At 48.2% G+C, this 20,637-nt stretch overlaps 1 pseudogene; it reads right to left on the bottom strand.

Annotated features, from left to right (window-relative positions):
- Positions 1 to 8,075: 8,075 nt before the first annotated feature.
- On the bottom strand, positions 8,076 to 9,223 carry LOC125524562 (annotated as a pseudogene).
- Between the last annotated feature and the right edge of the window lie 11,414 nt (positions 9,224 to 20,637).

Raw genomic sequence — 20,637 nt, forward strand, 5'->3', positions numbered from 1 at the left:
AAGCATTATAGTATGATTGCCTAGTTCGCTGCGCTATCACCTCCTTAATGGACCAAGACGTTGGATCAAGTGTGAACATGTGCCTTTTGCGAACACCCCCGCATTATATGTGTGGGGGCTGAAGCCGACGACTGCCATCTTTCAGGTTATATACATATATACATAAACGGCCGCAAAGGAGGCATCATAGTACTTTCGGGCAAAAATATAAATACAGCCTTGATAAACTCAATAAAACATTGTTTTTACAATGGGAATACATGTCACTCAAACATAATATTCTTTTAGCATTGATCCTCTATCGAATGAGCGCCTTCAAGAACTTCTTCAAAATAGTGCTCGACAGCCACTCGGCCTATGGCCGAACCCTGTGCCGCAATAGTGGTGGCATCCATCTCCCCCCAGTATGTTTTGACACGGGCAATGGCCATTCGCGAGCCTTCTATGCACGCCGACATCTTTACAGCATCGATGTGTGGCACAACACCAAGGAATTGTTGCACTAAGCTAAAGTAGCTATCCGGCCTTGGCCCCCTCGGCCACAGATGATCCACAACGGACCTCATGGCAAGTATGGATAATCTATGGAGCTCGGCCCACTCGGCCATTTGCTCATTCAATAGCAGCGGACGGGCTGGAGCATGAAACTGTGACCAAAACAGTTTTTCCACTTCGTGATCTTTCCGATCCTTGAAGTATTCAGCCGCATCAGCCGCACTTGCAGCCAAATCCACATAGGCGTCCACAGAACTCCATAGCCGGTCCAGAGGTGCATACTTCGGATCCCCGAACTTAGTCTGCAACAAGAAGGGCTTCCCGGACACAATATATGCAGCTTGATGCAGCTCCTCCTTCGTCGCTCTAATTTTGGAGCGGGCTTCCTTGGCAGCCACCCGGGCGTTCTCCAGGTCTGTCACCTTTGCCCGGTTTTCCTCTTCAAGAAGCCGGTAACGGTCAGCAACATATTTTAACTCTAGAGCCATCTTGGCTATTTTTTCCTTGCTCTCGCAATGCGCGGCCTGTTCGGCCCTTAACTCTCCGGCTGCCTTTAAAGCGGCCGCATTGCTATTCCTTGCTTGCTCCTTGGCTTGGGCAAGCTCCACCCAAAGGGTCTCCACGGTGGCAGCTCCATCTGCAGTCACAACATATTAAAGATACTGGCACCATGCTGCTCTTATTACGTGACAATCACCAGAAAAATCACCTACCTTGTGCCTTGTCAAGCCGCTTGTTGACAAGCACGATGTTGGCATCTGCCGCATCTAGTTGCTGCTTTAGTTTGGCAAACACATCAGTCTGGCTAGCCACCGGAGCTTCAACCACCTACGCATACAGGCGGTCCAGTTATTACCTGAGACTATGATCCTCTGTTTGCCGCCGTTTTCGAGGACAACCAGAGTCTCAGGGGCTACTATCTACACAGGGCACATCTAAAAATGTGCGGTACTGTAAAAAATGTACATCATTTCACGTACCTCGAAACCCGTTAGTAGACTCATAAAAGCTTCATGCAGCCCGCTTTTGATGGACGAAATCCTTTCAATCACTGTACCCATCAACGTACGGTGCTCTTCTGAGATAGTCGCTCGCTCTAGCAAATCCCTCAGTACGTCCGATCGCGCAACAGACGGTGCTGGACACTTTTGATTGCTCTCTTCAAGAGCCGGATACTGAGGACTTCGGGTGGCCATAGGATTACCTTCTGGCCTTGCCGGATCAGGAGAAACCCTCCGCGATGACACCTCGGGGTCGCCCGCCTCGTGAGGCGGTGTGGAAGGGGGAGGCATTTATCTCTCCATCATATCTGAAAGAAGATCCCCTGAAGACGAGCTCTGCTGAGAAGGGCTAAGATCCGAACTACAAGATAAATGCTTCGGTTATTTTCCTCAGAAGTAAAGCAAGATATCTTCATTATTGAGTACCCTTTTACTTACAGCTCGGTGGAGAGCTGATCCCCTTGAGGGCATAGTGTGGCCAGGGTAGCCCCCAAGGCAGGACCCTCCGACGAAGATTTATTCCCCCGCTTGGAGACCATTGTCTCCGGGTCCTCGGAGGCGGTCCTCTTCCTTCCCCGGGGAGAGGAAGTTTCAGTCCCTTCTCCCCGACTAACCTCCTTCATGGAGGCGCTTTCACCCTCTTTATTCCCCCATTCATCTTCCTTTGAGGGCACTAGACAAGGTGCTGGCTCGAGCATCTTTTCCAGCACCGAATTGTCCAAGCCTTCAGGAAGGGGGGCCGGACACCGGATCATCTTCGCCTTTGTTATCCATTCCTGGTTAAACAATGATTCTTCAGAATGATGTCATGATAAATAAAAGGACAGTGTGTTCGGCCATGGGATTACTTACTTGGGCAGCGGGGCGGTTGCAGCTCAGGCCCACGTCCTCGGTAGTGTCCGGACACTCTATTTGGGGTCCGAAGAACGATTTGTACATCTCCTCGTGCGTCATGCCGAGGAAGTTTTGAATAGTGCGCGGTCCTTCCGGGTTGAATTTCCACATGCGGAGGGGCCGGCGTTTGCAAGGCTGGATTCGACGAACCAGCATGACTTGCATTACCATAACCAGACTGAAATCTCCCTCGAAGAGATCTCGGATACAGCTCTGCAGTATTGGCACGTCCTTGGCTGGACCCTAGCTCAGCCCCCTGCTGATCCATGACATCAGTTGTGGTGGAGGGACCGAGCGAAAGGTGGGGGCAGTTACCCACTTGGCACTTCGAGGAGCTGTGACATAAAACCACTCCCGTTGCCGCAATCCTGACACCTCTGCAAAGAAACCGTTTGGACATGGAGCGTCAGCATTTTTCTTATTAGGGCACCTCCGCACACTGCGTACTGCCCCTCGACCTTCTTCGGCTTCACATCAAAGGTCTTGAGCCACAGGCCGAAGTGAGGGGTAATGCGGAGGAAGGCCTCACAAACGACAATAAATGACGAGATGTGAAGAAGGGAATCCGGGGCCAGATCGTGAAAATCCAGCCCGTAATAGAACATAAGACCCCTTACAAAGGGATCCAGAGCGAGGCCTAGTCCTCGGAGGAAGTGGGAGACGAACACAACGCTCTCGTTGGGTTCGGGAGTAGGGACGACCTGCCCTCGGGTGGGTAGCCTATGCGAAATTTCAGCGGTCAGATATCTGGCCTCCCTCAACTTCTTGAGGTCCTCCTCCGTGATGGAGGAAGGCATCCACTGGCCTTGAAGGCTGGATCCAGACATGATTGAAGGTCCGAAGCACCTGACCTGGGCTTTGGGTGCTAGAACTCGAGGCGGGGGAAGGATTCGATTGAGCGCGGGAGGGAAAAAAGAAAAAGCCCTGTCCCTTTATAAAGGGAATGAATATCAGGCATCCTCCTCGTGGCCGTTCGACACTTACCTAAGATCTAGGAGTCATACCAACAGGCACGGTTGGGTTACCGACGTTTGTATTGATGAGAATCCCGTGATAAGGGGAACACGATCTCTGCTTTGACAAGACGTGTCAAGAAACCGCCTCGCGTTATGTGCGGGGCTGGTTAAAGAAAAACGGTTCAAATAATTACCGGGCCATGGCGTGATGTCATGCTGCCAAAACGTGCCAGCAGATTAGATTTGTGGAAATATTATTCTTTCTACGGCGGTATTCGGACACTATCCTTGTATTCAAACTCTTTCGTGGTGTATTCGGAGGGGGAACCCGCCTTGCAATGCCGAAGACAACACTGCGCGCCGGACTCATCGTCATTGAAGCCTGGTTCAGGGGCTACTGAGGGAGTCCTGGATTAGGGGGTCTCCGGACAGCCGGACTATATCCTTTGGCCGGACTGTTGGACTATGAAGATACGAGATTGAAGACTTCGTCCCGTGTCCGAATGGGACTCTACTTGGCGTGGAAGGCAATCTAGGCAATACGGATATGCATATCTCCTCCTTTGTAACCGACCTTGTGTAACCCTAGCCTCCTCCGGTGTCTATATAAACCGGAGGGTTTTAGTCCGTAGGACAACATACAATCATATCATAGGCTAGATTCTAGGGTTTAGCCTCTCTGATCTCGTGGTAGATCAACTCTTGTACTACTCATATTATCAAGAATAATCAAGCAGGACGTAGGGTTTTACCTCCATCAAGAGGGCCCGAACCTGGGTAAAACTTCGTGTCCCGTGCCTCATGTTACCATCCACCTTAGACGCACAGTTCGGGACCCCCTACCCGAGATCCGTCGGTTTTGACACCAACAACACCCCTGAACTGATGCGCAATGGGCTTTCATCTACGACGCTCCTGACATCTTGGATGATTTGGAAACACAGGAATGACTGCATCTTCGGTCGCGCGCAGCCATCCATTCACACTGTCGTGGGCAGGATTAAAGTGGAGGCTAGGCTTTGCGGGCTTAGAGTTGTGCTCCCCGTCACATGGGATGATTGTAAACCACCTCCTAGGAGGAATGTAACTTCAAACTATCTTTTCAATGAAATTAAATGCAAGGATCCTTTGCGTTTCTCGAAAAAATATTGATTACTACACCTGTTTTGGGCTGGTAACCTTATTATATATTCCTACAAATTTTCATTGTAACTCTATGTCCTTTTTCTTCATAGGGACATACATTATATGCCAAGTCGCATGCTTTCCCTGTTTTCGGCAACTTGGCGTGGAGACTTGTGCGAGTACACACAACAATATTATGTGTTTTTATACCTCGGTATAACTAGTGCCATTTTCTGGTAACTTCGTAAGTTTTGGGTAGGAAAACATGGCAACTTAAGTCGACATGGAGGGATATGGTAAAAGGCATATTTTGGCAAGTGTTGTGCCTGCAAACTTGGTAAATTAATCATCTATTAGACGACAACTTAAGAAAAAGAACTATGTAGTAGATCCACACATATATTTTTGCTACTTTTATTATGACATGTTGTAATTCTACGTGGCGGGATATGGTAACTTATGCATTGGGTCTTGAGTTGTCTTTCTTCTCTTGCAACAGGAAACCAGGTACACATTTTCTACCGGATAGATTTGTTTTCGAGGATGGTAAGTTATCACACCATCTAGATGGTAGCTTATATATAACAATTGGTAACTTCTCGTACATTACTGATGTCATCATCTTTTCACACTCAAGTGATTTTGGTTTTAGATAGGGTGGGGGAGCAAAGAACTAGTCGAGGGGTTCTTGCATCTTATCTCAGGAAGGTATGGAACTACATGAAAAGTTGGGGTGACTTAAGGGAGAGTTTAGGACCCATAGACGTGAAAAAATCTATCATCTACCTAGACGGAGTGTATTTCTCAAATCTGGTGGCCCCACCTAAACCATGACTTGGCCTGGTGCTCGACTCGTGTACGGAAGTGTGGATGCGCACTTATGCTGGGTGTGTCACATGAGTCAAGCATTCCACATGGTCTTGGTGCACGCATGATAGGTCATGCTACCAAGTTAAGGAGCGTACAGTCGCACTGTAGTACATTTGACAAGTTACTACCGAGCATCCGGAGTTTGTATACCAATATGTCAAAGGGAACCAGGAGTGCTTTCATTTTGGGTAAATGTTTACAGTGGAGTGGCCGATCCATCCTTACGTTGGTTGCTGCCCACACCGCCGACGCAATCACTTGTCCCCACTCATACCACACACACCTTGTCTACTGCTTTGGAAATTTCTCGCCCTTTTCCTCTCACCGCCAAATAAACTGCCCCCTCCTCTCTCTCTTTGTCTTTTCGACTCTCTCTTTGTGTGGCTCGTGACTTCTACCGGCGGCCAACCCTCCACCCACTCTCTCCCCGGATGTCCTTCATTCACTGCTTCCGGTGCTATGCCATCGCCCGTGCCTGCATGGCTACTGCAACAGTTTGCGAACGAATCGTCACCTTCTTCGTCCCCACACTCGTCCAAAGTTTGGTTCCTCTCTCTCTCTCTCTCTCTCTCTCTCTCTCTCTCTTTCTCTCTCTCTCTCTCTCTCTCTCTCTCTGGCGCGTGCACGTTGCCAGTGCCAGTCTCCGTTGTCCCTATCCGTTGCAAGGCAACCTTGGCTGCCGCGTGGCCTGAGGGCGTTGCTGCAAGGCCGACCAGCCGCACCGTCGGCACGTGGTCACGCGAAGATGCAGGTGCACTGTTGCGTATTGTGAACGCTGATATGGGGTGGGGGAGGGAAGAACTAGTCGAAGGATTCTTGCATATTATATTTAGGAAGGTATGGAAGTTAGCATGAAAAGTCAGGGGTGACTTAAGGGAGGGTTTAGGACCCGCACATGTGGAAAAACTATGACCTACCGAGATGGTGTGGATTTTCAAATGTGGCGGCCCCACCTAAACCGTAACTTGTCCTCGTGCTGGACTCGTGTAGGGTGGATGCATGCTCGTGTTAGGTGTGTCACATGAGTGAGACATTCCACATGGCCTTGGTGCACGCATGATAAGTTGCGTTGTAGTATATTTGACAAGTTACTACCTAGCATCCGGAGTTTGTATACCATTATGTCAAGTGAACTAGGAGTGCTTTCTCTTTGGGTAAATGTTGAGTGGCTGATCCATCCTTACGTTGGTCGCTTCCCTCGCCGCTCACACAATCACATGTCCCCACCCATACCACACACACCTTATCTCCTATTTTGGAAATTTCTCTCCCTTTTCCTATCTCCGCCGAATAAACTACCCCCTCTTCTCTCTCCCCCTCCCCTTCTCTTCGTGTCCCTCTTTGTGCGGCTTGTGACTTCTACAAGTGGCCAACCCTTGACCCACTCAATCCCGGAGTGTCCTTTATTCACTACTTCCGGTGCTACGCCATCACCCCTACCCGCATGGCCGCTGCAACAGTTTGTGAGCGAATCATCGCCTTCTTCATGCCCACACTCGTCGAGAGTCAGGTTCCTCTCCTCCCTACACACTCCCTCACTCACTCACTCACTCACTCGCCCACTCACTCTCTCTCTCTCTCTCCGTCTCTTTCCCTCTCTTTCTGTGTATGTGTGTGTGTGTGTCTCGTGCTTGCACGCGCATTGCCAGCGCCGATCACCACTTTCCTTGTCCATTGCAAGGCAACCTTGGCTGCTGCATAGCCTGAGGGCATTGGTGCGAGGCTGACCAGCTGCACGGTCGGCAGATGGTCATGTGATGATGCGGGTTGCACTATTCTGAGTTGTAAGCACTGATACGGTGTCCTTCAAGTGGCGGGCTGGGCTACAAGCGGCGGCTGGCCGTTATACGAGGGTGACTGTCGATGTTACGATCAGCGACAATGATGATGCAACCGTGTGGTGGCTATTGCGAGTGGCAAGGGATGATCGATGAGTGTTCTGGGCGTGAGGGTGGTGTTGCTATGGTGACTTGCCTTGTATGCTAATAGGGCGAGAGGTGAATGGTACGATAACGAACGGCTGAATGGGCGAGGATGACGATGCTGTGAAGGCGGGCAATGGATCATGCGACGACGGGATGTGTCTGTGGAGGGTTGTGATGTTGCGACCGCGGGTAGTGGATGCTGCAAGCGGAGTGGGGGATGATGCAAGAGCCCAGTGGCGCTACGATGGTGGGCGACCGGAGCGACGAAGACAAAGCCACAATGGTTGCGAGCCGCACAACTATCGCTGCGAGGCACACGTTGCTCTGTTTTTCCCCTGTGTATGCACGTGTGGTTTGCTGAGAGGGAAGTTCGCGCAAGTCTATCGATCATGCAGCGCGCGACGATGCCCTTTCACCGCTCCATGCCAGTCCGCGGGCGTGCACCCCATCAGTACAACAACGTCAGGCAGTTCCCTTTCCAGCTACGCATGCAAGATGTCATCACAGGCCAAAGGCTTTGAAGTACCTACGTCGCTCCAAACTCATTCATGACCACTTTGCTAACCGACGCACATATGAACGTACATGTGGCTGGAGAGTGAGAGATAGAAGTAGATGGAGAGATACAGAGAGTATGACTTTTGTTTGAGCGTGAGCGACCATATGACCCGTGAACATGACATATTCATAACGTTATACGGAGCTACAATTTGCAACGCAAAATATTGTGTACTGCATTCTACACATCGCATAACGATGCTGAGGTCGGAAACTCTTTTGGAAACAAATGCAGCTTTTCATAGGATCATCAATTGCGAGTAGCCAAAGTAAGAGAAACCAAATTAAGCGACGATAACTTCAACAACAAAGAGTACATGAATTACTAGAGGACAAGCCCACATTAGGTAAGAAGTACGCACACATAAACCACGGCCGGATCAACACGGCAAATTATTACAGTACGCAGGACACAGAAGCTAACGAGCGCTGCCCACGCGACTAGTCAGATTGAACGGGCTTGTCCTGCGATCCTTCTGCTGCTGGCTCTGGCTCCGGCTCTCCCGTGCCCTCCCCCGGCACCGGCACGCCGTTGGACGAGCTCCCCTCGTCGGCACAGGCTCCTCCTTTGCTGCTACCTGCACCGTACGCACCTTACCCGTACCCGTACCCGTAGTATTGTTGGGCCACGACCTGTTCTCCGCCGAACACATGGCACTGGCCGCCGACGTTGGGCCGCACGGGCGTTATCCCGACAGTGTAACCCTGCACTGGAGCCCGGGGCGCGTAGACGCCCCGCTGCATCTGAACCTGCACCGGAGCTGGGGGAGTGTACATGGGCCACTTCACTTGATTCTGAACCGGCATCGGAGCTAGGGGCGCATAAACTGGCCGCTGCATCTGATTCTGAACCTGCACTTGAGCCGGAGGCGCGTACACCGGACGCTGTATCTGAGCCTGCAGCGGCACGGCGTGGCGCATGGGCGGGGCCGCGCGGGAAGGTGCACTCATCACGGTGCGCCTGTCGCCTGCGGCGGCACCACCTGTCGCCGCATTGGGGTCGCGCATGCGGTGCAGAAACACACTGAGGGGCACGATGTAGTCGTCGAAACCGAGGCGGTTTAGGGCCCACAAGATATCTTCGGCGTTGACGGTCTTGCGATGCTCCATGTGGCACCGCTCGTTGGCCTCGCCGGTGACGAAGCTGATGAACTCCGACACACACTCCTGGATGGCTTCCTTGGCGTCGTCGGAGATCTTGGCATGGGCAGGGAGCGCGCGACGCATGATGCGGATCACGTTCGCGATGGGCATCAGCCGGTCCTGCTCCCTCACCGCCGGGGTCGCCTGGGTAGGCGCCGGCGCCGCTGCTCCGTTGGGGACGTCGGCGTTCTCCATGGCTAGAGCAAGCCAAGGTGCAATGCAAGTAGTCGCACTTGCCTTTAGGGCTTTGCTGGTTGAGTTGTAAGTGTTGTGCTTCTGATCGACTTGTTTCAGTGTGTTAAATAGGCTGCGATAGGTATAGGTGCTGGCTTAGCTGTGCTTTGTGTTTCCGATCAAACGGACAAGTGTCCATTTTGTTGAGAGGTTCTGGCAAAGACATTACCTTTAACAGATAATGTACTCCTGTATGAGACTATTAATCAGAGGAAAACGATAAATCATGTGTAAATGTGATTATAACCGTTGGTGGTGAGGGCTATAAATGTACATAGTTTTTTTCCTTCCTTTTCTCATGACGTGTAGACAGGTCATCTTGAAACTGAAATGGTACATTAAACACAAGGCAACAAAGGTACAACATAATGACAACCAAATCAGTGGCAACACAGGATTTTGAAGATGAATATCCAGAACAAGAAAAATGTATGAAATTACAAGAAAGTAAGAGATTGAATACGTAATCAAATCTATAAAATTGCAAGGAAACAATTTACATGGAAAAAGAGACTGCATCTAAAATAAAATCTATCAAACCTAAAAAAATACTATATTTTTAGTAAATTTATAAGCAAATGAACATTCAGTAGAAGGTGTGTAGTAATGTCAAAAATATATAACAGAAGTGAAAGAGAGAAGAAAAAAAGATACAATACAAAGAGAAAAGTATAAGCAAAAAGTTACAATATATGCTGAAATAAATGCTATTAGGACATACATAATTAAACCAAGACCTCTTACTTCCATGTCACAGGCTTAATACTCTCTTACATAGATCCAAGCTCAGATACAAGTGGATACAGACATCTCAGGCAGCAAGAAGGAGCATTCGAGAGGAGAGCTTGGAGGTGGGAGAGGGGAATCCGCCACAGGCGGCCGGGTCTAGGGTTCTGATCTTTCTCGATGCCTCCACACTCTCTGTTGCGAGCTACATATACACCCACTCACTTAGTCCAGGTCGGCCCAGTGTAGCGTGAGTTGGGCTGGGCCAGCCATCTGGGCCGACTGGGCTCCACTTGAGTCTTCTGGGCTTCGGGGTCTTCACCTGTTTTCATGACATTTCCCCGCCGTTTACATTTTTGGCTTGTCCCCAAGCCAAAGCTCGAGGGAAGCGCGTCCGAAGCGGCACCAGGTCTTCCCAAGTTGCCAGAGATGTGGGGAAACCGGACCAGTGAATCTTCCCTTGTTCCACCTGACGATGTACCCACGGAAGTTGCTGAACTCTTGCAAGAGTTTGATTCGCTCTTTGAGGAGCCGCGGGGATTGCCACCGCAGAGGGAGTTTGATCATGTAATTGAACTTATACCAGGGGCTAAGCCGGTGAATCTGAGGCCGTATCGTTACAACCAGCCCAAAAAGATGAGATTGAGAAAATCGTTGCTGACATGCTAGCTCAAGGGATCATTCAGCCCAGCAAAGAGTCCGTTTGCATCGCCGATTTTATTAGTTCTCAAAAAGGATGGTGAATGGAGGTTCTGTGTTGATTATCGCCACTTGAACGCGATCACGATTAAAAACAGATTTCCAATGCCAATTATAGATGAACTCCTTGACGAATTGGCTGGTGCTGCTTGGTTCACTAGTCTGGATCTGCGTTCCGGCTATCATCAGATCCGTATGCGCCCTTAAGATGAAGCAAAAACAGCGTTCCAAACCCACCATGGCCATTTCGAGTTTAAAGTTATGCCCAACGGAGTCACAGGGGGGCCTTCCACATTCCAGAATGGCTTGCACATTGTGTTGGGTCCTCTGCTACGCAAAGGAGTGCTCGTCTTTATTGACGACATACTCATTTATAGCCGCACTTTGGAAGGGCATCTACTGTTGCTCCGATCGGTATTTCAAAGGTTGCAGCAGTACTCGCTGAAGGTGAAGCTGAGCAAATGTACTTTCTGTCGCCCACAACTAAAGTATCTCGGTCATGTGGTTAGTGCGGAAGGAGTGCACACGGACCCCAACACGGTGGACAAGGTGCGTGATTGGCCAAGGCCAGGCACAGCCAAGGAAGTGAGGAAATTCTTGGGTTTAGCGGGTTATTACCGGAAGTTTGTCCGCAACTATGGCGTCATTAGCAGACCGCTGACTGATTTGCTGAAGAAGAACACTGTCTTCGTCTGGACATCGTTGCATGAAGAGGCTTTTGTTGCACTCAAAACAGGACTGACCACAGCCCCGGTCTTGGCTCTTCCAGATCTTTCAAAGCCGTTTATTCTGGAGACGGATGCATCAGATTGTGGTATCGGAGCTGTGCTCATGCAGGAGCAGCACCGTATCGCCTTCCTCAGCAAAGCACTAGGCCCCAAATTGCAAACTCTATCCACCTATGAGAAAGAATGCTTGGCCATTCTAATGGCAATCGACCGCTGGAGGCCGTACTTGCTCTTGTCGGCTTTCACCTTCCGCACTGACCACAGGAGCTTGTCGTGCTTGGATGAGCAGCGCCTCACTACCCCGTGGCAACATAAAGCCTTAACAAAACTCCTGGGTCTCCGATACACCATTGAGTATTGGAAGGGTGCTACCAATCATGCAGCGGACGCCCTGTCATGCCGAGGGAATCATTCAGATCAAGCTCTGGCTTTAACTGTGTGAGTGCCAATGTGGCTACAGGCAGTGAAAGAAGGATACCACAATGACCCACAATGTACTCGGCTGTTGGCAGCCGCAGTTGAGCAGGACCCTCTCGAGCATCCATTCTCCGTCCAAGATGGGTTGATCAGATACAAAGGGCGAGTTTGGATTGGACACAACACTACGGTCCAACAAATGCTCTTGCAAGAATTCCATGCCAGTGCATTGGGTGGCCACTCCGGAGTCCAAGCTACCTACAATCGACTTGTGAAGCTCTTTGCTTGGCCAAAGTTGAAGCAAACAGTCAAAGAGTTTGTGAACCAATGCACGGTCTGCAAACAAGCAAAACCAGAACATGTCCGCTACCCTGGACTCCTCCAACCACTGCCTGTTCCTGAGCAAGCTTGGCAAATGGTGACTCATAGACTTTGTCGAAGGACTCCCCAAATCACATGGCTATGATGTGATTCTGGTGGTTGTGGACAAATTGACTAGGTATGCTCATTTCATACCACTCAAACACCCCTTCACAGCACTGCACGTGGCCAAGGCATATATGGACTATGTCTTTAAGCTCCATGGATCCCCGGATGCTCTGGTGTCAGATCATGATCGAATTTTCACAAGTAAAATCTGGAAAGAGTTGTGCCGTTTATCTCACACTACACTGAACATCTCCTCAGCAAGGCACCCGCAGACAGATGGGACGTCGGAAAGGGTCAATCAATGCATGGAGATCTACCTCAGGCGTTTTGTGCATAACTGTCCAAAACGTTGGAAAGAGTGGCTCTCTCTGGCAGAATTTTTGGTACATACTCTTACCACTCCACGCTCAAGAACTACTCCTTTGAGGTGCTCTAATGGTCATCTGTGGAAGCACGGCTGAGTGCTTTCAGCTTGTCATCTGTAGAAGTCACGGCTGTTGGACTTCTGGCAACCATCTGAGTTAACGCGCCTTTCGGTCGCTGTTGGACTGGGCAAAACGATGAGGTGCCCGTTTTTGCTGGTTGAGGCCTCAACAGGAGGGAGTGACAGGTTTGGCTTCGGGGAGAACCGGTGCCCTTTTGCCATTGTGGCCCAGCGAAGCGTTTGCCCTGTCATTTCCCATATTTTCCTCCCGCAACAGTTCCATAGCTTCTTTTCCTTTAATTTAGCAAAGCGCCACAAACAGTATCCCAAGTGTGGGACGGTGTAACATACTGCAAACTTTAATGTCACTTTGGCAAACCATCTAAAAGTTGGGTAGTAAAAAGAACAAAGGATCCAAGACTATGATGAACTAAGGAGACTATGCATAGCACCATTGAATTGTTCAGCATACTCTAAGACACTACCAGTTTGGTTTTAATCTAGAGAATTTGCGAAGCATCTGTTGAAATTTAGAATTTACCAAATTTCTCTAACACTGACACAACAAAATACTCCACTGTGGAAACTTAAATATGCGATTTGGACCATTGCAACACAAGGCTGCCGCCCCGGTAAAGTGCACCCAGGCAGTAATCGACCCAAGCAGGTGGTTCGATGGAACAACCTGAAATATGCCTTCACACTTTATGCGCCAACCCCGTAGGGTTTGTCTCCATCGAACTCTGGACAATCCAATTTGGATGCCCCGCAGAACGATGGATGGCAACTCGGAATGGTGTCCCCACTCGGACCCAACAGAGGAACTAGTAAGGAAAGGGAGTAACGGGAACACACCGTTGGCCGGGATCGGCGCCGGGGGCAACGTGCCCCCAAGGACCGATCCCGTGTCATCATTGCAGCATCGCGGCTAATTAGCCTGTGGCCGTCGCCACCCAGAGCCGAAAGGAGAGAGAGGCGCGCCCGCCAGGAGCGGCCTTGTAGTGTTCGTTGGGGTCGCCGGGGCACCGTTGAGGAGTGGGCTTGACGCGATTTTGGAGAGCTCGGCGCAGATCTCGCCCATGTTGAGCTGCAGCTTGCCCACCGCGTGGTCGACGCCGGGCCGTCAAGCCGCCAGGTCGTTGACCGTAGGCTCGATCGACGCGAGCAGGGGCTCCATCTTGGAGACAGCCAGCTTGATTTTGTCCAAGGACTTCTGGATCGCCAACAATGCCTTGGCGATGGCTCCGCGCTCCTCCTCCGCCGCCGTCATCTGCTTCTGCAGATCCAGTTCCGCCATCACCTCCTCGAGTTTGCGGGTGCGTTGGGGTGCCAGATTTGGAAATAGGGGGGGATCGAGTGGCAATCTGATACCAAATGTCACAGGCTTAACACTCGCTTACATAGATCCAAGCTCAGGTACAAGTGGATACAGAAATCTCAGGCAGCAAGAAGGAGGATTCAAGAGGAGAGCCTGGAGGTGGGAGAGGGGAATCCGCCACAGGCGGCCGGGTCTAGGGTTCTGATCTTTCTCGATGCCTCCACACTCTCTGTTGCGAGCTACACATACACCCACTCCACTTAGTCCAGGTCGGCCCAGTGTAGCGTGAGTTGGGCTGGGCCAGCCTTCTAGGCCGACTGGCTCCACTTGAGTCTTCTGGGCTTCAGTGTCTTCACCTGTTTTCATGACATTCCATGCATAATAAACAAACAACTAAGCTACCATAATACCTCTATTTTGAATTTGCTTTCTTAATTAGATCGTGGCTACAAGACATGGTGGTATTTACGTATTAGCATTTTTGACCAATACATTTTGATATTGAAATCATGATTGGATTGCTCCCGGGTCAAATGGAAACGAGTATCAGCAATCTCAGAAACCATGAAGCCTCAACAAAATATGGGCGTAGGTGCATGGACAAATGATAAGGCACCCATTCTTTTGTGAAAAAGATCTTCACATGCTTTATTGTGGTCTCCAAGATATTAACAACAAATTTACATTGTGGAACTACTCAATGACAAATTTAATAGCTTCTACTTAATTTCCATGCAAACAAGAAAAGAAGAGAAAAACTACTTTACCACAATTTGATTATATGGTTATTAGGACCTCAATTTTTTTAAAGAACCCAATATATTCCCTCTGTAAACTAGTATGAGACATATTTGCAGTTCAAATTTGAACTGCGAAAACACTTAGTTAAAATTTGAACTATAAATATGTCTTATATAATTGTACAGAGGTAGTATTACTTAATGATCACTAGTGGAAAACAGGGAACTAGTCTCGGTTCCGGAGGGTCTTTAGTCCCATTTCTGGAACCGGGACAAAACGGTCGGGACTAAAGCCCAAAACCTTTAGTCCCGGTTGGCTTACGAACCAGAATAGAAGGGGCTCTACGTGGCCGCTGCGGGGAGCCCAGGCAGGAGGACCTTTAGTCTCGGTTGGTAACACCAACCGGGACAAAAAGGCAGCCACGCGTTAGCAGCTCGCAGGCACTGGGGTTTTTGTTGTTTTTAAAGGGGAGGGGCGGTTAGGGGTTTTGGAGGGTTAATTTAGGGGTTTCATATTATGTTAGCTAGCTAATAGAGAGAAGTGACCTCTATTTATCTTCGTGCTTGGTCGACACTAGCTACTATACATATAGAGAGAACTCGACAAGCTAGCTAGTAAGCAAATGAAGGAAACATTAATAACACAAGATCATCGTGAACATATACAGAGAGAAGTGACCTCTCTTTCTCTAAGAGATTGGTCGAACAACAAGTTTTTGTATATCTATCCGACGCTACTACATATATACAATATAACTTCTCTTATAATCCCTAACATCTAAAATCCATATCAATTTCCAGATGGTATTCTCCCTTCTCATTTATGACATGGTTAAGAAAGAATCCCGCCAATTCCTCTTGAATTGCTTGAATGTGATCATGTGGTAGGAGTTCATCCTACATCTGCTGTCGGTGTCAAAACCGGCGGATATCATAGTAGGGGTCCTAAGCTAGGCGTCTTGGAGCGATGGTAACATGGACACAGGATTTTACCCAGGTTCGGGCTCTCTCAAGGAGATAATACCCTACATCCTGCTTTTGATTGTATTGATATGAGGATAGTACATAGTACAGGTATCTACCACGAGATTGGTCTAATGAATATGAGATTGTCTATTCACTAGCCTGGCCTCGATTTATATATGCACCGTAGGCTTAGGGTTTAGAGGAGTCCTTGTCTCGTGCGCCAAGTCCAGTGGAATCCTCCATGTACTCGGCATGGGCTACCCGAATTGGCCCATTTGTGAATCATCATGGGGGTCCTCGGCCCGACCCACTGGTCGGGAGACGACGTGGTGAGTACCCCCTAGTCCAGGACACTGTCAGTAGCCCTTGAACCGGTCTTCAAGTTGAGGATGCTCCTCGGTTCTTTTGAATAATTCTTCGTCTTCGACCGTCGGTCTTGAAAACTAGTTCCACAAATCTTCCCATGTCTGATCGTGACGATCACCGAGCTAAATCTGAAGACTTTACATGTCGGGCATCCAAGGAACCCCTTTAAGTTATCGGCCTTTATGAATGCCTTGTAAGTTTTTTATGCCACACCTAGGGTTTGAAGTGTTTCCCATGCCACAACGTGCTCTTGCGTCCGAGCTCTAATGCCGAACTAAATCCGAGGCGTCTTTTCACAGTTGGACTCCGATGATGGTCGGCATCCGAGGTAGCATAGATTACCTTGGCCTTTGAAAATTTGAATGAGTTCATCCGAGCTTAAATGCCGGAGTAGTCTTCTATGGAATGAGCCATTCGAATCCGAGCTTCATGCCAGACCACTTTCGAGCTCCAACACCGGACTGCATCCGAGCTCTAATGATGGTCAGCATCCGAGGTGTCATAAACTACCTCGGTCTTTAAAAGATTGAACAAATTTAGCTGAGCTTAATACCAGAAATGCCCTCTATGGAGCAAGCCACTGGTGCCCGAGCTTTATGCCGGACTACTTCCGAGGTTGTGCACCACCCCGACTGCGGGCTGATTTTTTGTGAATGATTGGTGCAATTTATTCTCTGCCAAGATATACAGAAAGTAGCCCTCAAGGTGTGTGTCGGTCTAAAACCCGAGATGCACCTGAAGGATTACATAAGACCGCTGATCCTATTAGCTCCTGAGACTTAGGTTGATTCACAAAATCGGCCTGAGGATCAACTCATAGCTCAACAGAATACTTCGGCACACAAAAAGCGGTGTGCATAGTCCTTGAGACTCAGGTTGGGTGCGGCCGGCCAACCTGAGGAACATAATCTCCTTGGAAACTATATTGTACTTGAATTTTCTGCATTGGATTGTCAATGAAGTAGCCCCCGAGAATTGGGTCGGGCAACATGGACAACCCTAGGATCATACCTCCTCAGGAACTAGTTCAACTATCATGTATGTTTTGATAATACTGAGGTGAATTTCAGGAGAAAGAAGCTGAACTGTAGTTTTATAAAAGAGTTTCACACCGAACACCTCAACCAAGAGAATGCCCCGCTTCCTGAAAGGAAAACATAAAATAGGTGAAAGATGTTATAAGCTCAAAAGAACAAAAAAACATGCGTAAATCTTTTTACGTCTTAGATTGAATCAAGCTATATTGGTGCCAATATGAAATTGGTCTTAAAATTTTACTTCCATCGTGCTTTGGCATGGCACATCCGATCTCTAGACTTCAAGTGAGTCAGCCTTTGGCTTCAACCTCCCTACCCCGAAGGCGAAGTGTTTCTCACGCCAGTTTAGCGAACTAAATGTGAGCGGTTTTAGAGAGAAACCAGGCTACCCAGCTATTGATCATACACCTGAGTCGAGAAAGGAGTGGTAGAAAAAGACTTTGAAGTGACTAAGAAGAAAACATCCATTATAAAACGGCTCATATTGATTTAAGAGCCCCAAACTGACTTGGGTAAAAGAATTTTATGTATAATGATTGTATGTACTGAAGTACTTATATAATATTTGCGTTCGCCCGAACTTTGAACGCTTGTTAACCGACCGTCTGCTTCTCCCTCTTCGGCTAAGGGCCGAAAAGTGTTATCTACTCCGCCTACCGAGAATATCGGCGGTGTTTCAGATAACCAGGCAATCAGGCCATGAGGCTGTAACAGACAAAGCACGCCCAGGGAACTTATGCTATATTACTTCTGCAACGTAAGAACCATCTTCGAAGAAAATAGTGCCCCAATGGTACCTTTCTTTGGTCGCTCATGATTACTATGAGACTTGAGCAATAGATTTGTGTACGTGTGAGTTCCGTCGTGTGCCGACCATAGTTGAAAACAATAATAGTGCTAGCTTTCGGCTTCACCCGTCTGATGTACGAGTTCGGATGACCTGGTCATAACAATCGTAGAGGTGCTCCCTTACTCCCTAGCCGAACAATCGGGAATGTAGGGGGTAAGCACAGGAGCCAGGCAACCCAGCTTTGCGGAACACTTAAGTCAACGTGATGCATATTTTGGCATAATACACGAACAAGGAATTGTGCGATACATTAATAATCATATGCAAGAAGAATGGCTTCATAATGGAAGCCCCCAAGTAAACAGGGTATTTGAATTTGTTTGTAACAAACAAGGTTTTGATAAAGAAAGTTTTTCGCAAATGAATTTTTGTCAAAAAAGTATAATGCTTGGATGAACCGAACAAAATTTAAACCTGAAAGTTTTTGAGCATAAAAGCGACTTAGCTGGTTAATGTGCTCGGTGTGACGTGTGCCGAGCTTGTAGTGGCTCAAGGTCCCAACCCCCAAGACGGTCTTGACGTACCCAAGCGAAGAGATCGGCTTGATGGAGTGATAGCACGACATTGCCGAAGTGCCGAGGCGAAGCCCCCAGTCCAGCCGAGGAGACAGAGTTGTTCGGTAGCGTGAAAATGAAGTCCCCATGCCAGTTAACGTTTCGAAACAGGTTGGCATGGTGGACATCATTTTGATGAAGTGACGACGCGATAATGATGACACAGGTTATCACACCATGATGACGGTGGAATTTGGTTGATGGAGGCGAGAGGACGACTCCATATGCCGAGGTGACTGCGTGACACATAAAATAGTGCAAGGCAGAAGTAATAATAATAAAATGATGTAAAACAAAAAATTAACAATTCCTCCAACTAATTAATTTGAGTGAAACAAATAATTAAAGGAACACGGTAGGGGGTCGGCTCGACAGAGTGGAAGCATCAAAGTGTGATTGCATATCAGAATTTGCCGAACAATGGTGTTGTCGGGCCGCTGACAGAAAACCAATCCATCATATAACGGTGCCTGCAAGGGAGACAGGATTGTAGAGATGCCACAATGAAAATTTCCAAACCATAGAATACAATTTCTGGAATACTATGCTGCAAAAGGCAAACTATGAGCTGAATTATAAAAAAGAAACATATATAGAGAAAAAAAATCTCCACGATGTGTGTTCGGATGTCCTTCTCTGAATGTGGTCACTTGGCATGTACTACCACTTCTTCATGTATGCACAATTGTACATGCGTGCTACCTCTTGAGCACCGCATTGGTTTTCCCTTGAAGAGGAAAGGGTGATGCAGCAAAGTAGCGTAAGTATTTCCCTCAGTTTTTGAGAACCAAGGTATCAATCCAGTAGGAGGCCACATGCAAGTCCCTCGTACCTACACAAACAAATAATAACATCGCAACCAACGCGATAAAGGGGTTGTCAATCCCTTCACGGTCACTTACAAGAGTGAGATCTGATAGAGATGATAAGATAAATTTTTTGGTATTCTTATGATAAAAATAAAAAGTAAAGATTTCAAAATAAAAGGAAACAGAAATAGCTTGTTGATGAAAGATTAATATAATGGAGAATAGACCCGGGCACTAGTGGCTTATCTCAAGATAGTATAAGTATTATGGTGGGTGAACAAATTACTTTCGAGCAATTGATAGAAAAGCAAATAATTATGAGAATATCTAGGCATGATCATATATATATAGGGATCATGTCCGTGACAAGTAGACCGACTCCTGCCTGCATCTACTACTATTACTCCACACATCGACCGCTATCTAGCATGCATCTAGAGTATTAAGTTCATAAGAACTGAGTAACGCATTAGGTGAGATGACATGATGTAGAGGGCCAAACTCAAGAAATATGATATAAACCCCATCTTTTTATCCTCGATGGCAATAATACAATACGTGTCATTTCCCTTTCTGTCACTCGGATCGAGCACCGCAAGATTGAACCCAAAGCTAAGCACTTCTCCCATTGCAAGAAAGATCAATCGAGTAGGCCAAACCAAACTGATAATTTGAAGAGACTTGCAAAGATAACCAATCATACATAAAAGATTTCAGAGTAGAACCAAATATTGTTCATAGATAGACTTGATCAAAAACCCACAATACATCGGATCTCGAAAACACACCGGAAAAATAGTTACATCGAATAGATCTCCAAGAAGATCGAGGAGAACTTTGTATTGAGATCCAAAGAGAGAGAGAGAGAAGAAGCCATCTAGCTAATAACTATGGACCCGAAGGTCTGAAGTAAACTACTCACACATCATCGAAAGGGCCATGGAGTTGATGTAGAGGCCCTCTGTGATCGATGCCCCCTCCGGTGGAGCTCTGGAAAAGGCCCCAAGATGGGATCTCTTGGGTACAGAAGGTTGCGGCGGTGGAAATTGGGTTTCGTGGTGCTCTTGGATGTTTTCAGGGTATATGAGTATATATAGGAGGAAGAAGTAGGTCGGTTGAGCCATGAGGGGCCCACCCAGGGGGGAGGGCACGCCCGGGGGGGTAGGCATGCCCCCCTGCCTCGTGGCCTCCTCGGTTGTTTCTTGACGTCCACTCCAAGTCCTCTGGATCACGTTTGTTCCAAAAATCACGCTCCCGAAGGTTTCATTCCATTTGGACTCCGCTTGATATTCCTTTTCTACGGAACACTGAAATAGGCAGAAAAACAAAAATTTGCACTGTGCCTTGGGTTAATAGGTTAGTCCCAAAAATAA

Source organism: Triticum urartu, chromosome 7, assembly GCF_003073215.2.
Source record: "Triticum urartu cultivar G1812 chromosome 7, Tu2.1, whole genome shotgun sequence".
Classification (NCBI taxonomy): Eukaryota; Viridiplantae; Streptophyta; class Magnoliopsida; order Poales; family Poaceae; genus Triticum; species Triticum urartu.